The sequence below is a fragment of the Mesoplodon densirostris genome, chromosome 10 (assembly GCF_025265405.1).
Source record: "Mesoplodon densirostris isolate mMesDen1 chromosome 10, mMesDen1 primary haplotype, whole genome shotgun sequence".
Lineage (NCBI taxonomy): Eukaryota > Metazoa > Chordata > Mammalia > Artiodactyla > Ziphiidae > Mesoplodon > Mesoplodon densirostris.
Window position 1 is genome coordinate 59,626,715 of NC_082670.1, and position 22,019 is coordinate 59,648,733.

At 36.5% G+C, this 22,019-nt stretch overlaps 1 non-coding gene across 1 annotated transcript; it reads right to left on the bottom strand.

Moving 5' to 3' along the window:
* Positions 1-2,211: 2,211 nt before the first annotated feature.
* On the bottom strand, positions 2,212-2,313 carry LOC132498051 (U6 spliceosomal RNA). The gene has a single exon (XR_009533674.1). It is a non-coding gene; the product is annotated as a U6 spliceosomal RNA (small nuclear RNA).
* Positions 2,314-22,019: the final 19,706 nt, after the last annotated feature.

Sequence of the window (22,019 nt, forward strand, 5' to 3'; positions counted from 1 at the left end):
TTGCAGTGATTACATCTTGCCCACACTAATGTACTTCACATTTGGCAGAACCAGGTAATGAATGAATCCACATCTTCTTGTAATCCGAGGCAAGGTTTTGTCTACTGCAGCATAGCTATTTATGAAGTTTTTGACTACAGCCAGTGTTGAGGAAAGCAGTAAAGAGTTAACTGTCTAATATAATATGATATCACTTATATGTGGAATCTAAAAAAAAAAGATACAAATGAACTTATTTACAAAATAGAAATAGGCTCACAGACTTAGAAAATGAATTTATAGTTACTGGGGGGGAAGGGATAGATTGGGAGTTTGGGATTGACATGTACACACTGCTATATTAGAAATAGATAACCAGGGCTTCCCTGGTGGCACAGTGGTTGAGAGTCTGCCTGCCAATGCAGGGGACATGGGTTCGTGCCCCAGTCCGGGAAGATCCCACATGCCGCGGAGCGGCTGGGCCCGTGTGCCATGGCCGCTGAGCCTGCACGTCCGGAGCCTGTGCTCTGCAACAGGAGAGGCCACAACAGTGAGAGGCCCGCGTACTGCAAAAAAGATAACCAACAAGGACCTACTGTAATAAATAAATAAATAAATAAATAAATAAAATGAAATGTTCAAAGTAAAAAGAAATAAAAACAATGAACTGCCTGGGTGAGTCATATGGAAAGGAGATAGTTTAAGTGAGTTTATAAATAGCTGCTTCCCATGAGTTGGTATGTTTTATTTTCTGCATTTCCAAAGCACACATAGATGCATGAAGAAGATTGGTTCTAATAGAAGTTATAGAAAAGAAACATAATGTTGTAGTACCACGTACTCAAGATTTAGAACGTGAGAGAAATAAGCAGTTATTCGTCTCTTCCACTGGTAATTCCTACCATGTATATTTCTTCAATTCCTTGACCCTCTGTTTATTTTTAAAGTGGTGCTGATATTGCTGTATCAAATAAACACATGACTGAAATTACCTTTAACCACAAAACAGAGTCAAATCATTAATTGCTGTGTGGTTACCTTTTGCTATTCAAGATGCTGGCTCACAACATACTTGAAGAGGAGAAGACAAGAATCTATGTATGAGTAGTTAGCATTTGCCCTTTCTAAAAAGTCAGGGAAAGCAGTTTTTCATTAGTCTTTTTGATCTGAGCAGTTGCAGAGGGCAAGATTTTCTATGCTCTTCATCTCCTCACCCCACCTGAGAAGTAATAAATCCTTTAAATCTGTATAATATTTTCATGTGGTCTTAACAAGTCAACAATTCCTAGCTCTTATACCTTACCTACAGTATCCCAGGCTCTGTTCTGATCTGTTGACACCATGTCTCCTTCCTCTCAACACATTGTTGATACTTTTTCTTGGCTGTGGTAAAAAAATGCATAACCTAAAATTTATCATCTTAACCACTTCTAAGTTTACAGTTCAATAGTGTGTTAAGTACATTTACATTGTTGTGCAACTGTCACCACCATCCATCCCCATAACTTTTTATTCTGTAAAATGGACACTATACCTATTAAACAATAACACCCCATTCTCCCCTCCCACCACCCGTGGCAACCATTATTCTGCTTTCTGTCTCTTTGAATTGGACTACTCTAAGAACCTTGTATAAGTGGAATTATACAGTACTTGTCTTTTTGTGTCTGGCTTGTTTCACTTAGCATCATGTCCTCAAGATTCATCCATATTATAGCATGCATCAGAATTCCCTTCAGTTTTTAAGGCTGACAAATATTCCATTGTATGTATATACAGCATTTTGTTTCTCCATTTATCCATTGATAGACACTTGGGTAGCTTCAGCTTCTTTGCTACTGCAAATAGTGATGCTCTGGACATGAGTGTGCAAATACCTCTTTGAGATTTTGCTTTCAGTTCTTTTGGATATAGAAGTGAAATTGCTGAATCATATGATAGTTCTCTTTTTAAATTTTTGACGAGCCTCCATACTGTTTTCCATAGTGGTTGCACAATTTTTTATTCCCATAAACAGTATATAAGAGTTCCAGTTTTTCTGCATCCTCACCAACACTGGTTATTTCCTGGTTTTTTTTATGTAGCTATTCTAATAGGTGTGAAGTAATATCTCATTTTAGTTTTAATTTGTATTTCCCTAATGATTAGTGATGTTGAGCATCTTTTCATGATTTTTGGTCATTTGTACATCATCTGTGGAGAAATGTCTATTCAAGCCCTTTGCCCATGTTAAAAAATATGGACTACTTCATGAATTTTATGTCATTCTCACACATCATCTATGCTACTCTTCTTTTTATTTTTCCAATTTTAATACATCTGCTGCCAAAGCAAGCACCTAAGTTGTTGATTCTTAATGAGAATTTTCATTGTTTCATTAACATATTTTCCTCTTCTCAACAAACCACCATCCCCTCCATTATTCACCTACTCCCAACATTTTCTCCATGAAAACGTAGAAGAAAATTTGTGTATATTCTTAAAACTTATTTCTTGCTCATGTTCAAGTCATCAGAACTCTTCATTCCTTTATTCCACTGGTAGTCTTTAAGTTGTTTTTTGGTTTTGTTTTGTACTTGCTCATGTCACTAGGTTTGGGGAGAGGAAATTTTTAAGGCCTAGCTTAACTCCATCACCTTTAACAGCCTGATCAAGGTGGAGATGAGTAGGGAGCAATATTTCAACCTGGCATCTAAAGGGGACATAAATCTTGTTCTTTGTTTTTTTTTTTTTCATTTTAATCAGAAGTTCTTAATTTTTTCAACATTGATGTAAAAATCATTTATGCTTACACTGCGACCAACATAAATCATTAACAGGAAAGAATACTAAGCAACCTTAGTCAATATCACTTCCTTCTATGAAGCTCAGTGGGAATGAAAGAATACAATTTATCATCAATCAGACGTGTCACAGACATTTAGCCAGGACCTCTTCCCAGCGTTTACTTTCCTCTACACTGGCCTTTATGGTTTTAGGGCAAATCAAGTCCTTTCCATCCCAAGAACTTAGCCCACCTTGTTCCTTGTCATCGTTTCATCCTTTTCACTGAGGTCTTAGCTTAATGCCATCTCCTCAGAGGGACCTTCTTGATACCTAACTCGATGGTGCTGCCTTCTGACACTCCCTTTCTACCACTGCATCCACTTTATTTTCTTCACAGCACAAATCACTTTATGGACTTATTAATTACTTACATGTTTGCTTATTTATTGTTACCCACCACCACCACCCATTCAAATAATATGTCCTATAATTGCCATGGCCTGTTTCTCAGTGCCTGAAACAGTGCCTGATTAATAGCATATGTTGAATAAATATATGTTGAATGAGTACATGGTGACAGTGTCAGTCAACAAAGTTTTTTTGTTTTCTGTAAAAGGCCAGATAGTAAATATTTCAGGCTTTGCAGGCCATATGGGCTCTGTTGTAACTGCTCAACTCTGCCACAATAGTACAAAAGCAGTCATAGGCAATACACAAATAAATAAGCATGATTATGTTGCAATGCTATTTTATTTGTGGAAACAGAGGATGAGCTGGATTTGGCCTCTGTGAAAGTGTGCTGACTGCTGGAGTAGGTCATTTGTTGACAACTCTGGTGTCAGAGCACACTTAGATGTTGATTCAGATGCTAGTGTTTGCCAAAAGAATTATTAGTAATCATAAAGAGCCAAAGATAAAATTGGATTTACTTTAAAAATATAGACAATAATTTAAATAAACATTAAGAGGAATACTAGCATTAAAGATAACATGTTGGTGGAAGGAAATGTTTGAAATCATCTTTAGTGTCTAGCAGTGGTCCTCACACTTGAGTGTACATCATTAGAATCAGCAGTGATTGCTGCACTGCACTCACAGAGTTACTGATATAGTCAATCTGGGGTGGTGGCTGAGAATTTGTGTTTCTGTTTAGTGCTAGGTAATGCTGATGCTGGTGGGATAGGGGCTGGAAAGTGGAGAGAAGATGTGTGTTAATAAGTGGTTGAGATGATTTAGGTGAGACATTAAGGCCTGCATGATGGTAGGGGCTGTGGGAATCATAAGGGCACAAATGAAAGGGAATTATGGAGAAGGGTAGAATAAGTAGGGATTAAAGATCAATTGTGTATACAGATAAGGGAAAAATAGGAACCATATGACTATAACATTGTTAGCTGGAGAAACTAGGTAAATGATTAATTTAGGTTTAATTAATTTAGGATTAATAAGGTAAATGATTATTACTTGAAATAAGGAATTTGAATAATAGGTTTGAAGGAAAGATCATAAGTTACTATTTTAATATGCTGTGTTTGTGGTACCTATGTCATCCATGTGGAGATGTCTAGGAGGCTTTTGGAAATATGGGTGAAGCTCAGGAATGAAATCTGGGACCACAAAATCTACTTTTGGTAGCAATCAGCAAATGAATGGTCACTGAGCCCACAGAAGAAGATGAAATAGTCCTTAGGGAATGTGTAGAACAAGAAGAGAGAAAGTCTCTGGAATTCTAAACTATGCCAAGCTAACTGCATTTCCTTTAACAGAAGTACTAGACTGGTAGTCTTACAGCTGCATGTGATTAGGCATGGCATTTGACAGTATATTTCCTGATATTATATTGGATAAAATGAACCACTCAATTTGACAATGTATGGCATTAATACCTGGTTGCAAGAAGGTAGATAAAAGATGCCGACACAAGAGCAGAGCAAGTGGAGGATGACTAATGGTGTACGAGCAGTCTCTTCCCTCGTCTGCATCCCATTGATATAGATATGCCAGGATGGATAAATTGATACTTTTTAAAACAAACTGGAGGAAATATGCTGAATGAGAGAATATTTATGATGAGGTGAAGCGAAAGGTTAAACCTTATCTTACCAGGAGAATTTTCAAAAAGCAAATAAGTCTAGGTCTTCATTAAAAAAAAGAAGATAACAAAAAAGAAGATAAGAAAGGAGGAAGAGTAAAACAAAGAACAGCTGGTGGTAACATATATCAAGACTAAGATGGGGAGCATAAATTCAGATTTATGTAATCTTATTAAGTGTAAATGGACCAAACCTTCCAATTAAAAGGCAGAGAACTTCAGACAGGATTAAAGAAATAGAGACTGAACCCTATGCTGTCAATGTGGTAAGTTGAAAACAAAAGGATAGAAAAAGATACGACATGCATGCTATAACAGTAAGAAACATATTAGACAAAGAAGACTTTAGGACAAGAGTTGTTATCCAGAAATAAGGTGAGACATTCTATGGTGATAAAAAGAGCAGTTTACCAGAAAGATATACTAATATTAAATGTGAACATACCTAGTAAGGGAGCCTCAATATACACATGGCAAAAACTTATCAGCCTCACAGGGAGAAAAAGAAAAATCCACAAACCAGATATCTCTGGCTTGTGCTGGTATCTCTGAGAGGATGGATTTCAGAGGGCTGAAAGAAGCTAAAACCTGGATCCACCTGCTGCTTAAACCAACTGCTGCTGCCAGGTTGAAGAGCTGTTGCTGATGTGTTGCTTACAGGAACCATAAGGCAACCAAGGAGCTAATCTCTACTTCTTCTGCCTCGTGCCCTTACTGGCACACAACAGCAGGAAGCTACCTTAAAAGGAAAAATATAATTGTTGATTCCCAGCCCCAGCATCAGAGAGGACTCTAGAGGATGGGTAGGTTTTGAACTGAACAACAGTAGTTTAATAAGTGGCACAATACTTTCTGGCCTATTACTTTTATGGATATCCTTGTATTTTGCCCCATTTCTAGTAACTGAGAACTAATAATAGTGACTAACATTATTACACAGGACATTGCAATTAAAAAAATCAATGACTTCTCAAATGAAATTCCATGAGTCCAGATCTCTAATTGGTAACATGATTAGGACTGTGGTTACACTAGAAGGAGCCTCTTGCATTGCTTTTGCCAGCATATACATTTCCCAATCCTATCCACAGCCATTAGGGGTGGATTTCATATTGAGGGCCCTGATTCTGCCAGTTTTTTCCCCCAGAGATGACAGTTGGCTTGGAAAAGCTAAAACGTACGATTACTCATCATCTCATTCAAGGTAGCATCTTCTGCTGTTTGACTTGAATTCTGCTCATCTCAGGAGCTAGTTTTGTCCAAATGTCCAATTTCTACTTCACTCCTGAACAATTTAGTTGCTGGGGAAAGTTCCATATCCAAGATAATTATATTTTCCAAGTATTGACAAAGTAGATAGGTTCTGCTTAACAGGTGTTCCGTTTATTTATTGCTGTTAAACAAACTACTTCCAAATAATAACAATTTTATTAAGTCACACGATTTTGTGGGCTGGGAATTTGGGCATGGCTCAGAGGAGCAATTCTTCTGCTCCTTGTGGTACTGAGATATCAGTTAAACTCAGTGCTGTTTAACTGACAGTTGGGGTTGTCCGGAAAGTCCAAGATGACTTCAGTCATGTGGCTGTTGTCTTCAAAGCTGATCTCAGATGAAGTTTCTCCCTATGATGGAGTCATAGGGATTCTTCATGTTATTTCTCCAGCAGGACAGTGGGACATTTTACATGGTGCTCAGGTCCCAAAAGACCAAGAGAGAAGCTACCAGTGGTCTTAAAGTTGAGACTCAGAAGCAGCATAGAGTCACTTCTGCCAAAATCATTACAAAGGAAAGATTATTTCCTGTGTCTTGCATAGGAGGTGCTTTTGTAAATGAGGCACCTTGCCACATACCTAAGCATGCAAGTAGAATTAATCAGATTAGCATATGTTGATAAAAAGATTAATGAGGCATTCTTGAGCAAGTCAGCATTTTCAGAAACAGAAACCAAATAGAAACTAAAGCTTGGAAGCATGAAGTTCTGCTTTTCTGATAATTTCATTTCAAACAATAGGAAAAATAAGTAACATTGCCCATGTGCCCAGACAGTTTCTCAAACAGTGGTCTAAAATTATATCTTAATTTGGAGATTGCAAAGTTGAGCACAGCCCTACGTGAAACTCCACATGGATGCAATCAGGGGAAAGACTATTCAGTCATATGTTTAGATTTTGCGCCTTTCCCTCAACAGTGCAGAGAATCTGTGATTTTTTTAAGCAACAGTATACTCATAACCTAATTGGGGCTGCAAAATCTTAAGTCTTTTACCTTTTATCTAGAGTGTATCCACCACCCTCCCTTTGACTTACAATACCCTTAACTTGTTCCTTGTATCAGCTCACTAAACCCTCCTGATGTATCCCCATCGTTCTTTTAAGAGGCATATTATTATCATTATTATTACTTTGCTTTGGTAGGAGGTGGGGAAGTAGTCTTCATTATGTAAAACATGATATACACATCTATGTGGAGTGCTTCTAAAAGTAAAATGTCTGCCAAGTTCTCTAGCAACTTTACCAGTGTATAATTAAGTATTCACTTAAACTATAGTTTATGTTTGTGTGAAGGGAGAGTGTGGAACTAAGATATAGAAGTTGTTGTGGGGTTTTTTTTCTGTATTTTTAAATTATATGTTAGATTCTAGTTTTGACAGCTGTGACTTTTAAAGTAACAAAACTGGATTTTCAGTTCTATTAACATGGTGGCTGAGATGACCGGAGAAACGGTATTGATACAGGACACCTAAAAAGTCCTGGATGAAATGTATGATCTAGAGTAAAATAAGACAACCTTCAGAGGCTAGAGACTGAAAGAAAAAGCAAATTTAGAAGAGTACTGAGAATTGATTATGGCATATTTCCTGGAGCATTTGATTATCTCTGATGGCTTAGAGGTGAATATTTAAGTCTATGCTTTTGTGGTAGAGTGGACATAAAGCCTTCATTCTGTTTTCATAAGGGAACATCTCAACAGAATTTCAGTCATTTGAAATTTGTTGAAACTTGCTTTGAGGCCAGCATATTCTTAATTTTTATAAATGTTTTATGTGTGCTTGAAATAAATGTATTCTACAGTTTTGAGGTGTGCTGATTTATACATCAATTACATTTATTCATGTTGCTCAACCTAGTACATGACTTTTTTTGCATTTGCTGAGTTACTGACACATGTATATTAAAATTATTTACTATGGTCAGATGGAGAAATGCAAAGAAGTACAATGAAACTTTCAGGAATGATAGATATGTTCATCATTGTGATTGTAGTGATGGTCTCAATTGTGTATACATAGGTTAAAACTTATCAAATGGTATATTTTTAATATGCCAAATTTCTTATATGTACACTATGACTCAATTAAGTTCTTAGAATGAGCCATTATATTTCACCACTTAACAAAGTAAGTGAGAAAAAGCATAGTATCATCTCAATAGATACAGAAAATCATTTGATGAAAGTCATTTTTGAAAGAAGGTATTAGTGTATTAGCAGAGTGAAGTAAGTCAGAAAGAGAAGAAAAACAAATACCATATGCTAACACACATATATGAAATCTAAAAAAAAATATGGTTCTGAAGAATCTAGGGGCAGGACAGAAATAAAGATGCAGACATAGAGAATGGACTTGAGGACACGGGGAGGGGGAAGGGTAAGCTGGGACAAAGTGAGAGAGTGGCATGGACATATATACACTACCAAATGTAAAGCAGATAGCTAGTGGGAAGCAGCCACATAGCACAGGGAAATCAGCTGGTGCTTTGTGACCACCTAGAGGGGTGGGATAGGGAGGGTGGGAGGGAGGGAGACGCAAGAGGGAGGAGATATGGGGCTATATGTATACGTATAGCTGATTCACTTTGTTATACAGCAGAAACTAACACAACACTGTAATGCAATTATACTCCAATAAAGATGTTTAAAAAAGGCATTAGTGTATTAGAACTTGATAGAACATTTCTTAATATATTGTAGAAAATAGTGTACATACACACACACAAACTATGGAAATTATGACATTTCATGGTGAAATATTCAAAAACTTCCTCAGTGGAATGAGAGTGAGTTAAGGTCACCTGCTATTCCTACATATATTAATCACAGTACTTTTTAACCTAGATTCAGTTAAATCTATACACAAACTAGTGGTTCAGTATGTATTGACAGATAAATATAAAAGTACCTAAGTAAAGGGTCAGACAAATGTATTTCTAAGAATACTTCCAATCTCTAGCAAACTTTCTGAACTATGACTCTTGAGAGGACTATGCTTTAATGTCCTAAGTCATCCATTATGTTAGTGAATGAACTTCTATGCATCTAGACAGGCACTAGTTTTGCACCATTCTTAGGAGAACTTAAAAATCTGTCACGCAAATCATTTTTTGTTCTAAGGCTCAGGTAAAGAATTCTGGCTGAGCGAGACCAGTAGAGGCCATAGTTCAAGATTCTGTTAAATTTGTGTAGATGTCTTAGTACTATATGTCTGGGTATAGAGCAGTTGTTATGTTTAGTGATCTTCATAGGTTGACCTTTTGAGGAATTTTCTTAATGGCAGACAGAACATAGTGTGCTGACACCTAAAATGAATAAAATAGCTATTGACCACTTCATTAATTTATATTAACTACAAATTTAATAACTGTCCTTAAGAATATCTATAACTATTTCCTTTAACAAGTGTTTCTCTAGTTCTCCTTCACCTGCTCAAAAAGTCTTGGACATTTTGCACTGCCTTTAGTAAGTTTTGTCAGCATGAAAGAAACTTTATAAGATTCTGCTCAAATGCAACAATCATTACTTGTTATTTTTCAATTTAATTTCAGTATAAATTAACTTATCTCTGCGCAAGTAGCTTTAAAGCTAATAACCCTAGAAAGGATTAAGATTAGAAAGTAATGCTGTCAGTGACAGAGCCCATTAACAGCCTTTATCACTACAAGCTGATGAACTACATCTAGGATAATTGGCCTAATTATAATACATTTGTTTCTTTAGCCAGGTATTCTTTGCTTCACTCTCTACTAATTACTTATGGGCCTCAGTTTGGCCAATTAAATTTCTCTTCCCACTCTATCCCTTTCTAAGATTGATAGCATATAGCTCAGATGTCAGTATACTTATGCTCATGATAGTTAAGAACTGCATTAAGGAGACAAGAAATAGAAAGGCAAAAAGAGATAGTTTTATCCTAGGGTGCAGGCCATAAAAACAGATATAGAGTGAATAATAATTCTTTTGGAGTTTCCACCTGTTTCTTTTAAGTGGGGTTACTAAAAATCTATTTAAAACCTAACTATACCAGAGATTTCTAGTATATTCTAGTTGATCCATTTCCATAAAGCACTTTAGTTATTTTATTTTCATGACAAGTAACAGAAACACCCAACTAAAAGTGACTTAATGATTTTTTTAAAAAGTTAAATTATTTTATATAAAAGGTAGGCAGGATCTTATTCTGCATTGCCAGTGCTGGTGCTGGCAGTTGCTATTTTTGGACTCTCCCTCTCCCCTGCTAGAGTGGGGAGGCATGCCCCACTGAGAGCCCTGCCCACACCCATGAGCCACAGCAGTGAGCTGGACAAGAGCCCCACCCACCTGCACACCAGGGCACCTGGGCCCGTGTACTCCACACAGGGGACATCCCTTCAGTGCCCCATCTGGTGACGAGAGGGGATTGCATTTCTGGGCCCCATGGGACACCTCCTACACAAGCCCACTCCTTTAAGACTGGGAGGGGTAGCTAATTTGCCTAACATATAGAAACAAACACAGAGAGTCAGGCAAAATGAGGAGACAGAGGAATTTGTTCCAAACAAAAGAACAACACCTCAGAAAAAGATCTTAATGAAACAGAGATAAGGAATCTACCTGATAAAGGGTTTAAAGTAATGGTCAATGGGGCTCACCAAACACTGGAGAAGAATGGATAAACACAGTGAGAACATCAACAAAGAAATAGAAAGCATAAGGAAGTACCAGCCAGAAGTCACAGAGCTAAAGAATACAATAAATGAACTGAAAAATACACTAGAAAGTTTCAACAGCAGACTGGATGAGGCAGAATAAGAAGTTGGAAGACAAAACAATGGAACTCATCAAGGCAGTGCAACAAATAGAAAAAAGAAGTTTTAAAAAGTGAAGATACCTTAAAGGACCTTGGGACAAAATCAAGTGAAACAACTTTTGCGTTATAGGGGCCCCAGAGAGAGAAGAAATAATGGCTGAAAACGTCACTAATCTGAAGAAGGAAACAGACATTCAGGTTCAGTAGTTCCAACTAAGATGAACCCAAAGGGAGCCACACTAAGACAATATAATTAAAATGGTAAAAGTTAAAGAGAGACATTTTGTAAGGCTACCACGGAAGATGTTTTCAAGGAGGTATCATTAATGCAAAGGTAAAGATGTGAAGAATTAGAATTAGCCAGATATTTAGAAAGTCATGAAGGAGTAAATGATACTAGACTTGCATTTGCACTCAAAACTGCAAATAATTGTAAAACTGGAAGAATGATTTGAGACAATTGTTTGCAGACTTTAGACAGTAGGTAACTCAGATCTGTCATCATACAACTAAAACTATTATTTATGAAAAGAATAGGAAAAATGGCCAATACTTAATTTTTTAAAAGTCATTAGAATAGACTCCAGTATAACACAAATGTTGGAAATAACTTCAGTAGCTTTAAAGCAGCTAATAAACATATGTTTAGCATTTTAAAGGAAAAGAAGGTTGTAATTGGTGATCAGAGGGGAAACTTACAAGAGAAATTTTAAGAAGGTGAAATAAAAACTCTGGAAATGAAAGTACGAGAATTAAAATGTAAAATTCACTTAATTTGCTTAACAGGAATTTGTAAAGGTCAGAAAAAAAGAGACAGTAAGTTAGAAGACCACCTAAAGAACATAGAGAGGGGCCTCCCTGGTGGCGCAAGTGGTTGAGAGTCCGCCTGCCGATGCAGGGGATACGGGTTCGTGCCCCGGTCTGGGAGGATCCCATATGCCGCAGAGCGGCTGGGCCCGTGAGCCATGGCCGCTGAGCCTGTGCGTCCGGAGCCTGCGCGTCCGGAGCCTGTGCTCCGCAACGGGGGAGGCCACAACAGTGAGAGGCCCGCATACCGCAAAAAAAAAAAAAAAAAAAGAACATAGAGAGAAAATATTGAAAACAAAATAAATGGAACACTGGTGATCAGTGTACAATATGAAGTGATCTAATGTAAATGTAACCATAGTCCCAGAAAGAGAAGAGAGTTAATGAGGCAGGGAGAAAAAAAAAAAAAAAGAACTAATGGAGAATTTCCAAATTTTCTGAAGAATATAAACTTAGGCAATTAAAACCATATCTAGGCACAAAAATGCCAAACTCAAATAAGAAGTCTTGAAAACAAACCAAGAAAAAGACACACTACATAGAAAGGAACAAAAATATGATTAGTGGTTGACTTTTCATCAGAAACAATAGAGCAAGAACACAGTAGACTAACTGTTAAAAACTCCAACTCCAAAATTTAAAAAAGATAATCAACCCAGAATTCTATATGTGGTGAAAATATCCTTTAAAAAGTAAGATTAAGTAAAGGCATTTTTTTCAGATAAATAAATGGTGAGAGAATTTATTGGCAGTCGACCTACACCAGAATAAATGCTAAAGAAATTTTTCCGTCAGGGGAAATCCACCGTATAGAAATTTGAATCTATGGAAAGCCATGAGAAACAAAGAACATGACAAATATGTAAATAAGTATAAGATATTTGTTCTTTTTTTTTTGATTTCTTTATATGACAACTGAAAATTTCAATCAAAAATTAATAACTTTGTAAGTTGTTATGTATAACATATATAAATGAAAAGTTCATAGCAACAGTACCACAAAGAACAGGGGTAGGGGATAGAATTACAACATTGAACCATTTCTTACAGCTTACACAGAATGATACAATAGTAATTCTAGGCAGACTGAGATAAGTTAGGATGCATATTGTAGGCCCAGTTACGACACAAAATACACATACACACACACACACACACACACAATGCAATAACCAAAAAAATAATAATAATAAAATAAAAGCCAATAGAGTCATTAAAACAAAATATTGAAAGTACTTTTTAAGCCAGAAGAAGGTATGAAATAATGAAGCAAGGAACAAGAAATATATTGGGCAGGTGAAAAAGAAATCCAATATGATATATTAAATCAGAAAAACACCAACATTTACATTAAATATAAATTGACTAGATACTCCAATGAGATGTAGAGATTGTTAGACTGTATAAAATGCAAAACCCAATATGGTTTGTATAGAACATACACTTTAATGACTTACACAGTTGAAAAGTAAAAAGATGGAAAAGTATATACCATGTATTTAATTATTTATTTAATTAGTTATCTATTTATTTATTTATGGCTGCGTTGGGTCTTCGTTGCTGCATGTGGGCTTTCTCTAGTTGCGGTGAGCGGTGGCTACTCTTCATTGCAGTGCGGGCTTCTTATTGTGGTGGCTTCTCTTGTTGTGGAGCACGGGCTCTAGATGCACAGGCTTCAGTAGTTGTGGCTCATGCACTGTGGTGTGCAGCCTCAGTAGTTGTGGCACATGGGCTTTGTTGCTTGGTGGCATGTGGGATCTTCCTGGACCAGGGCTGGAACCTGTGTCCCCTGCATTGGCAGGCGGATTCTTAACCACTTTGCCACCAGGGAAGCCTCTATACCATTTATTTTAAAACTATTTTGGCATTCATACAAGTAGTCAAGGCAAAATCCTAGATAACTAGTATTACCAGAAGTAAAAAAAAGGAAAATTTATGACATTAAAAGAGTCAGTTTTCAAGAAGACATATCTACCCAAATGTGTACACTCTTGACAACATTCAGAATACATGGGACAAATATAGTGACAGAACTAAAAGGAAAAATAGGCAAATGCACAATCCCTAATTGAGTTGTTGATAGAACCAATAAAATACCACGACACCAACATTCCCTGTCTAAAATGCTCATTCCTCATATTTTGCAAGATTGACTAAAAACGCTTTTTTCTTTCATCAATTGAATCTTAGCACGCTGTCTAATCCTACACAGCCTCCCTCAACAACCCATGTAAAGGAGTCATGACTGACTAGTATTTCCCCATTCTAAAAGATTTATTCGCACCAGACATGTTCTTTGTTTATTTTGTCATTGCTGGTTTCTCCCCTCCCCAAATATAAGTTCCATGACTGCAGTCTTTTCTGCCTTGCTGCTCTGTGTTGTGCCCCAGTGGCTGGAGCAGTCTGACAAAGAAGGACCACACAATAAATGTGTCTTGAATGGATAGATGCCTGAATGAAGGGGGGTAAACTTATGATCTTCTTTTTTTTAATTGAGGGTGACATTTATTGAATTATAATGAAGGAACATAAAGTAAACATTATAAATATTTAAAGAAATGCTACACAACATACTAAAAATAAGAAAATGTGTGTGTATAAGAGAATGTGCAGAGTACCAATAATATGGATATAAGAAAATGTCATGTTAAATAAATTTAAATACACTTATTATCTTTCATAGCAGGAAATTATTACATTTAAAAATTAATAAACGAATAAATAGAGATTTAAGTCTGTTATTTAAAATGTAAAGACAACTAGTAATAAACTAAAATTAGATTCTATACATTTCAAATGACTAAAAGAGGGAGCAAAAAGGAAAGAAAGTATAAGCAAATGTAGCAAATGTAACAAGTATGACAAAATGTATATACAAAGGAAATAAAGTTAACTCTAACAATAATAAATGTAAACTGGGGGAACTGGCAAAGTAAATGGGAAAAATATTGCTATGAAAAGTTATTTTTGCTTTGTAAAAGAGATACACGTAAAAGAAAGTAACATTATTATTGAAAATAATAAGCACTGGCAAAGACACATGGGCAGATGCAAACAAATATTAAGCAGGGGTCCTAACGTTACCATCACATGAGAGTTTAATTAAAGGCCAAATGCATTGTATGAGACAAATGTGGTGTGCCTTATGACATATGCAGTTTACAGAAATATATAACAGTTATGAAGCTTTTCATACACCAAGAAACTTGGCATCAAAAATATAGATACAAAACTGGATTAAATTAAAGGAGAGCTAACAGCATAATAATTCTTTCATCCAATACTAGATATAAAAAATTACAACAGGTAAGGCTGTGAGGCTTTCATTAGTAATTCTTTGAATAAAACACCTTCTCTTTTAAAACATACTTAAAATAATTAAAAATGGCTATATATTAAGCCACCAAAAGTCACAACAAATTTCAAAAACTGTAAGCAATATAGTACAATCTTTTTGAAAAATAGTGAGAAAAAGTCATAACAAATTAAGTAAAACAATTTAATGCAACTTAAAAATATCTTTTTTGAAGAATTCTTGAGTTCAGAAAGAACTGGGATTTCATAATATATTTATTAATTTTTAAAAGACAATTTTTAGAGCAGTTTCAGGTTTACAGTAAAATTGAGAGAAATGTGCAGCTACCCCTACATATGTATAAGCTCCCCCTTTTTCAATCTCACTCACCAGAATGGTACTTTTTTTTTTTTTTTTTTACCAAGGATGAACCTATGTTAACTCATCAGAATCACCAAAGTCCATAGTTTACTTTAGGGTTCACTCTTGGTGTTGCATGTTCAACAACTGTATAGTAACATCTATCCATCATTACAATGTCATATAGAGTATTTTCACTACCTTAAAATTCCTCTGTGCTCAGCATATTCATCTCTCCCCTCCCCCCACAATTTTTAATGTTAAAGTGATAAGTATCTAAACTCATAGAGTAAACCTAAAGTCAGTCTAAAGGGGAAAACTTTTACCTCAAACATTTACATAACTGATAAAAATTTGTAAAATAGTAAATTCAACTTGTTTAAAATGCAAAGAAAGAGTGAAGGAGAAAGAAAGAATAAGAAAGGAAGGAAGGAAGGAAGGAAAGAGGAGAGGAGAAGAATGGAGGAAGGGAGGGGGGTGCAGGGGAAGAATCTAGGAGGAAGGAATTAGTAAACATAAAAGACAAATATTGATTTATTTATAAACAAGATAATTACAGCAAAATGATTTTAAAAACACAGTTAATTCTTAGGAAGACAAAGCAAAACAAGATAAATTAAAATTTTTATTTTTATAAATAATTTATTTTTAAATAAAAAGAAGGATAAAACAGCTTATAGAATGAGAACTGAGAATGCAGAAATAATCAAAGATAGGAAACTAGCAATGACCAAATAAAGAAAGAAGTAGTGGGAAGCATTCTTCCCAGTCATACAAATAAATTTGAAAATCTGTATGAAATAAATGGTTTCTCAGAAAACACCAATGACCAAAAAAATTACTCAAGAAGAAAAAGAAAATAAAACCAGATCAATAATTGCATAATATATTAAATAAGTTAAGAAACAGTGCCCGGCAAAGGTGTTTTCTCAGTTGAATTATTTAAAATCTTCAAGGAACAAGTATTTTAAGGGTTATCTAAATAGGGCATAGAGAAAGAAAGCTTTAAAAGATATTCCTAGAAAGGCAACAAAGAACAAATAAGGAAACATGCAGAATAATGAATGGGAAACTGTAGACCTGTACTGTCCCATATGGTTGCCACTAGCCCCATGGGACTATTTAAATTTAATTTAAATTCAGTTTCTCAGTTGTAGTAGTCACAGGTCACATTTCAATTGCTTAATAGTCCCATTTGGCTGATGGTTATCATGCTGGACAAGGCAGAAATAGAACGTTTCAGACTTCACAAGCAGTTTTGGAAGAAATGCCCCAGTTAGTTTCCCCAGCCTGAACCAATCACAGAGAAGCAAACAAACTGAACAGCCTAATTGGCTAAAAACTTGGTCCATCTACCTACCTCTGAGACCAGGGAACAGGGATTTAGGGAGACACCGTGATTTATGTTTCCTATAGAATCTCAAGAGAAGATAAACAATCCATGTCACCACACATTTTCAAATGCATTAGACTTCTTTGGCACAATATCTTTCTGAGACTGTTAAGATATTGCACCAGTCTGACAGTGGAAACCGAGACTCACAGAGACTAGGAACTTGCTCAAATTCACTCTGCTGATAAATGCCAATGCTAGGTCTTAAATCCAGCCCTTCTGAATACAGGCCCATTGCAGTCTTCATGATATATCACCCAGTCCCAACTCAAAGCAGGTATTTTGGCATCCTCTGGGCGCTTAGACCTATTCAGATAGCACTGTGTCCACGTAACTGAAAGATACTTTGTAATCGACAAAAGCTTGCGAGCTCTAGGTGGCATCAAGGATCCAGCATGCAGATTTTCAGTAATTAATACTGGCACTTGTTATTTGCTGGGCTTGATGAACATTAAAACATAAAATGGACAGTATACAAACAAAAAGAGAGAGACAGAAGTGGGAAGATAAACGATTTGGTTAAAATAATATAAAGTAGATTAGAGAACATAATTTTGATGCAATTCTATATAGAGACTTATAGATTGTTTGGAAAAGTAAAATACTATACTATATGACAGTTTCTAGCACAGTCATTTACACATAGTAGATACTCAAAAAATGTTTGTGACTGTGTGAGAGCTGAGTGGTATTTCCCACATTCTATACATAAATTTTTCTTTCTTGGAAAGCAGATATCAAAGGTAGGGCCTAAGAAGAAGTCAAGGCTATAAACGTCATATTTATCAATCTCATGGCCTCATTTTTGGTTTTCTTATGCAGGGGTCAGTGTCAGTGGAGTATTTGGGCTGACCTCAAAATGACCACAAACTAAACCATAAAGTCAAGTAGCGCCATTACAACTTTCTGCTATTCATCTCAACAAGCAGTGCCCGTGCCCAAAGCACATGAAATGGCACATCTGATGCTAGTGGAGTATGACCCACTGATTGCCAAGCTCATTGAAGGCATCTGTTCCCATTCTCGGTGGTGATGTTGACCTAGCTGCAGAGTGTGCTGACAGGAAGCCCATTTCTATTGAAGGCTCCAGGAGGGGGTTTTGCTTAGGCATCAGCAGAGGGCCCAGGAACATACTTAACTATGAAACTAACTGGAAAAAAGGGCAGGAGTACATTAAAATACTATTGCCCCAAGAGTGATGAAGTTCGTCACTCCAAAAAATTTGAACTTGCTCTTTCTTAGAGCAAGTTTCAGGAAAATATTAAGCTGATAGTGTTTTGCCACTTAGGTCAGAGACAGGAATATCACAGACAAGGAAACCAGTGAGAAGACTAACAGCCTTTCAAAATGCATGCTACGTTGAGAGTAGGGAGACAAAAGGACTAGGGTAAGAGACATTAGTAGTTTGATGAATTGATTTATTCATCCAGCCAAAGTGAAATATCTCCTATAGCAAGACTGTTTGCAGTGAGATGGTATGTCAAAGAGATGGGAAAAAAACAAAAACAAAAAACTGATGTCTGTATTTCAAGAAGCCACACACTAGAGTGGAGAAAGATATGTCAACAAATAATAAAATACACTAATAACTTCCACTTGGTGAAACAGGTGATGGGTAAGAAGAAACAAAACATGATAGTGAGATTTCTCAGCCACATAATGAGAACTGATCAGGCAAAGCAGCAGATTTCCTGTAGCAGGAGATAAGGGATTGGCTTTTATGGGCAAGTTGAAGGTGCCAGAACAGTCATGGGTGCTAAGGATATGATAAGAGAAAGAGACGTAAGTTTATTTTTAGCTAATTTTAACACAGAATATTGCATTTGAAGAACCAGGAAAAAGCATGCGTTCCTACTGGTACCTAGCAGTGAGGAGGAAATATTTATGACATAATAAACATATGCGGTTCTAATGTTATGAATTGCGACCCATGAGAAATTGCTTATTACCTTTAAAACTTCATGATAAATATAATGGACACTGATGTATATTATGTATGAAAGTTGTTAAATCCTAAAAGTTCTCATCACAGGGAAAAAATATTTTTTAACTATGTCTTTAAGTTTGTATCTATATGAGGTGATGGATGTTCACTAAACCTATTGCGGTAATCAGAAAATAAAATAATTGATTGATTAATTTGAAAATCATGCCCTAAAGGAAGTCAACTATGACATTTGTGGTGAATAAGGAACGCGAAATATTACTTAGAAAAAATAGGCACAGGTGGTGAATCCAGGCTGCAGCCCTTGCAGGTTGTGATTGTGGATGGTCCATCTCTCCTCAATGGCATCTTTTTCTACAGGTGTGAAAAAAGTGGAAATCAGTGCACTTACCATAATCCTGTATGACATCAAGAGCTTTAAAATATATATATAAAATTAAGAAAGCAGTTTAATTACTTAGCATTTTTTAAAAATTGAAAATAGACATCTCCTATGTGCCAGGCATTATACTTAGGCAATTCAAAGATATTCAAAGATAAGTAAGACACAGTATAACTCCTCAAAATTCCAATTAAGAATAAAAACACACACATTGATAATTAAGTATGGGAAAACTAAAGGCTTTGTTAAAGGCATTTGTCTGTTTACAAAACACTTTTTCCTACTTTGTTCCACTTGACCCTTACACTAATGGTATGAGATAGCAGTTTAGTAATATTAGATTTATCAGCCCTATCTTGTGATACAAATGAGGAAACGGAGTCCTAGAGAGGTTTATTTACTGGACCATGGTTAGGATTTTGCAGGACAAGAAGTCAGATGAATGACTTTAGCATTTAAGTAATAATGAATCTCTCCCTTATTATTGCAGTGGTAAAGATACAAAACAAGACAAAATGTCTATAGAAAACCAAAAAAAATTAATCACATCACTTGATGATTCAGTAAATTATCTAGAAATGTCCCCATGATGTCATTTATCTGCATTGTTCACCTTGTTTACTGATTCATCCAGGCATTTTGGCATGGCCTCAACATAGCCTTATGGCCTAATACATTGGAAACTGTTTCACCCAGTGACTCAAAATGTCACTGACATAATCTGCCCAGATTGTCTCGCTGCCACTAACACATTTTCCTAGAATAAAAACTATCAGACAAAGGCAACAAGAATGGCATATTTCATACAGATGGTTAGTAAATGATAACGATTAGGCTTTGTCCAGTCTTATTTGCATTATAATGGTGGCAGGGAAGAGAGAAGGTCGGGGAGGGTGAAAGAGACAAGGAGGGGATCTCTGCATCCCTTTCCAGGTCTGTAGCTCCCTGGTTATCTGGGAGAAAAGCTCAGATACATGTTATATTGGTCATTCCTCATGTAACTCTGGGTAACTTAAATCTGAAGATTAATGTGAGGGAGTGCTACCAAAAGTTGTCCTCAAAATGGATAATCTGAATGTAAAGAGATAAAGGAATGGATATTTATTATGTTCCTATTGCATGTTCAGCCCTTTTACCTATTTAAAATATTGCAATATAAATGTACATTTTCAGATATGGAATCTGAATCTCAGAGCAGTTACATACCTATTCATGACCAAACTGTAATTAATGGTAGAGGAAGTGCTCCCTTAGATCTGGACAGTTCCTGGGATGCTAATCTGCCAAGTGCTTCTGAAGGACGTGAGAACGATGCTCATGGAAAAGTGAGTAGGATGAAAGTTGACCCTAAAGAGGCAGGAATTACTGAAACAGTGAGGGAGGAACTACTCAGGAGGATGAAGCAATGAGTGAGTTTGGGAGTTGGCATTAGATGGCGATTTGTGTTTGTAGTCACACACTCAGGGATTTGAAAGATCATACAAGCAATATAGTTCAATTACACATTTAAAACTTGAATTCCCTCCATAAGGTCCACTACGCTGTCATCTAGCTGAATAAATGCCTCTACTTCAGGCTTCTGTATTATTTGACACCATAACCGTTACCTCTTATACCACATCTCACCTCCTCTCAACCCCGACCCCCTGTCTTTATTCCATCCATTGCTACAACAGACAAGTTGATGCAGGGGTAAATGGACAACATTTTGTCTCAGCTGCCCATTGTATGTATTCCTTCCATAGGCATTCTCAAAGACCATAGCCGTAGATCTACAGGACACCCCTGACACTCATTCATATATACAAACATGGAAATGTGAGGGGTTTAGCACCTCTTGTGGCACCTGACCAATGGGGCATGGGAGCTAGCAGATACAAGCTCTGTTCCTTGAGCAGAAAATTCATGACTGTTGAGAGGAATCCAGGAGGATTGAGTGCCAGTTGCCAGAGCAGTGACAAGCTCAACAATGCACCCTTGCATTTGCTTTCTCTGTTTGCCTCTTTCATACTTGCCTTTTCACCATCCCTATTCCCTTGGATTGCTTTCTAAAATAAACTACCAGCACACACCTTTTTGTCTGTGTTTTCTGAGAAGCCCAGACTAAAAGAGGGCACATATGGGCCAGCATATGAAGAGACCCTTTCCAATCCTGACCCAGCTTTCGGGGCAGCCTCAAGGCTTTCTGTCCTCATTTATCGTGGCTGATTAATTTCTACATACTTAGCACTTGACTTTAGTCCCATAAAAGGGATTCATAGTATCTAATCAACAGATGGATGTGTGAATAAACCAGTGGAGCTAATGTGGCCAAGATTAATGTGCTTTAAGGTAAAGTAATCGCTAAGGTGGAAGGAAAGAGCCCAGGAATGTCTTCCAAAACTTGTTACAGGCAAAGTGGGAAAATGAAGAGGCATAGGCTTTATCTAGTCCCCATGATAACTCTTTAGGACTCCAGTAACCTAACACTAGTACAAAATCAGTTAACCTATATTGTTGAACATAAGAATACTGGTCTTTAAAATCTTCGATGTTCACATTTTTGAGGCATATTTCCAAAAAATATCCACAGACTCAAGAGGCTGTGGTAATAAAATCCATAGGGGTGTTCTCTTTGAATATACAAACTGACAAAGGAAAAAAGAGTGAAAATAGAAATATTAGGAAACTATATGAGGTAAGGTAGAGTTCTTGGGATATCAACGTATATATGTCTATTCATGTCTGCCAGAGAAAGACAGTTTCTAGTCTTGGGTCTACATGGGCCCATGTATGAGCCAATCCTGTTGAGACTTGGGGTAGTATTATGAAAAGATCTCTGATCTTGGCACTTGGAAATATCCACTAGGCAATAACTACTTACTCTTGGGTTGAACGTCTACCAGCTGCACGTCGGCGCAAAAAAAAAAAAAAAAAGGGTATATTCAAGATCCCAGACT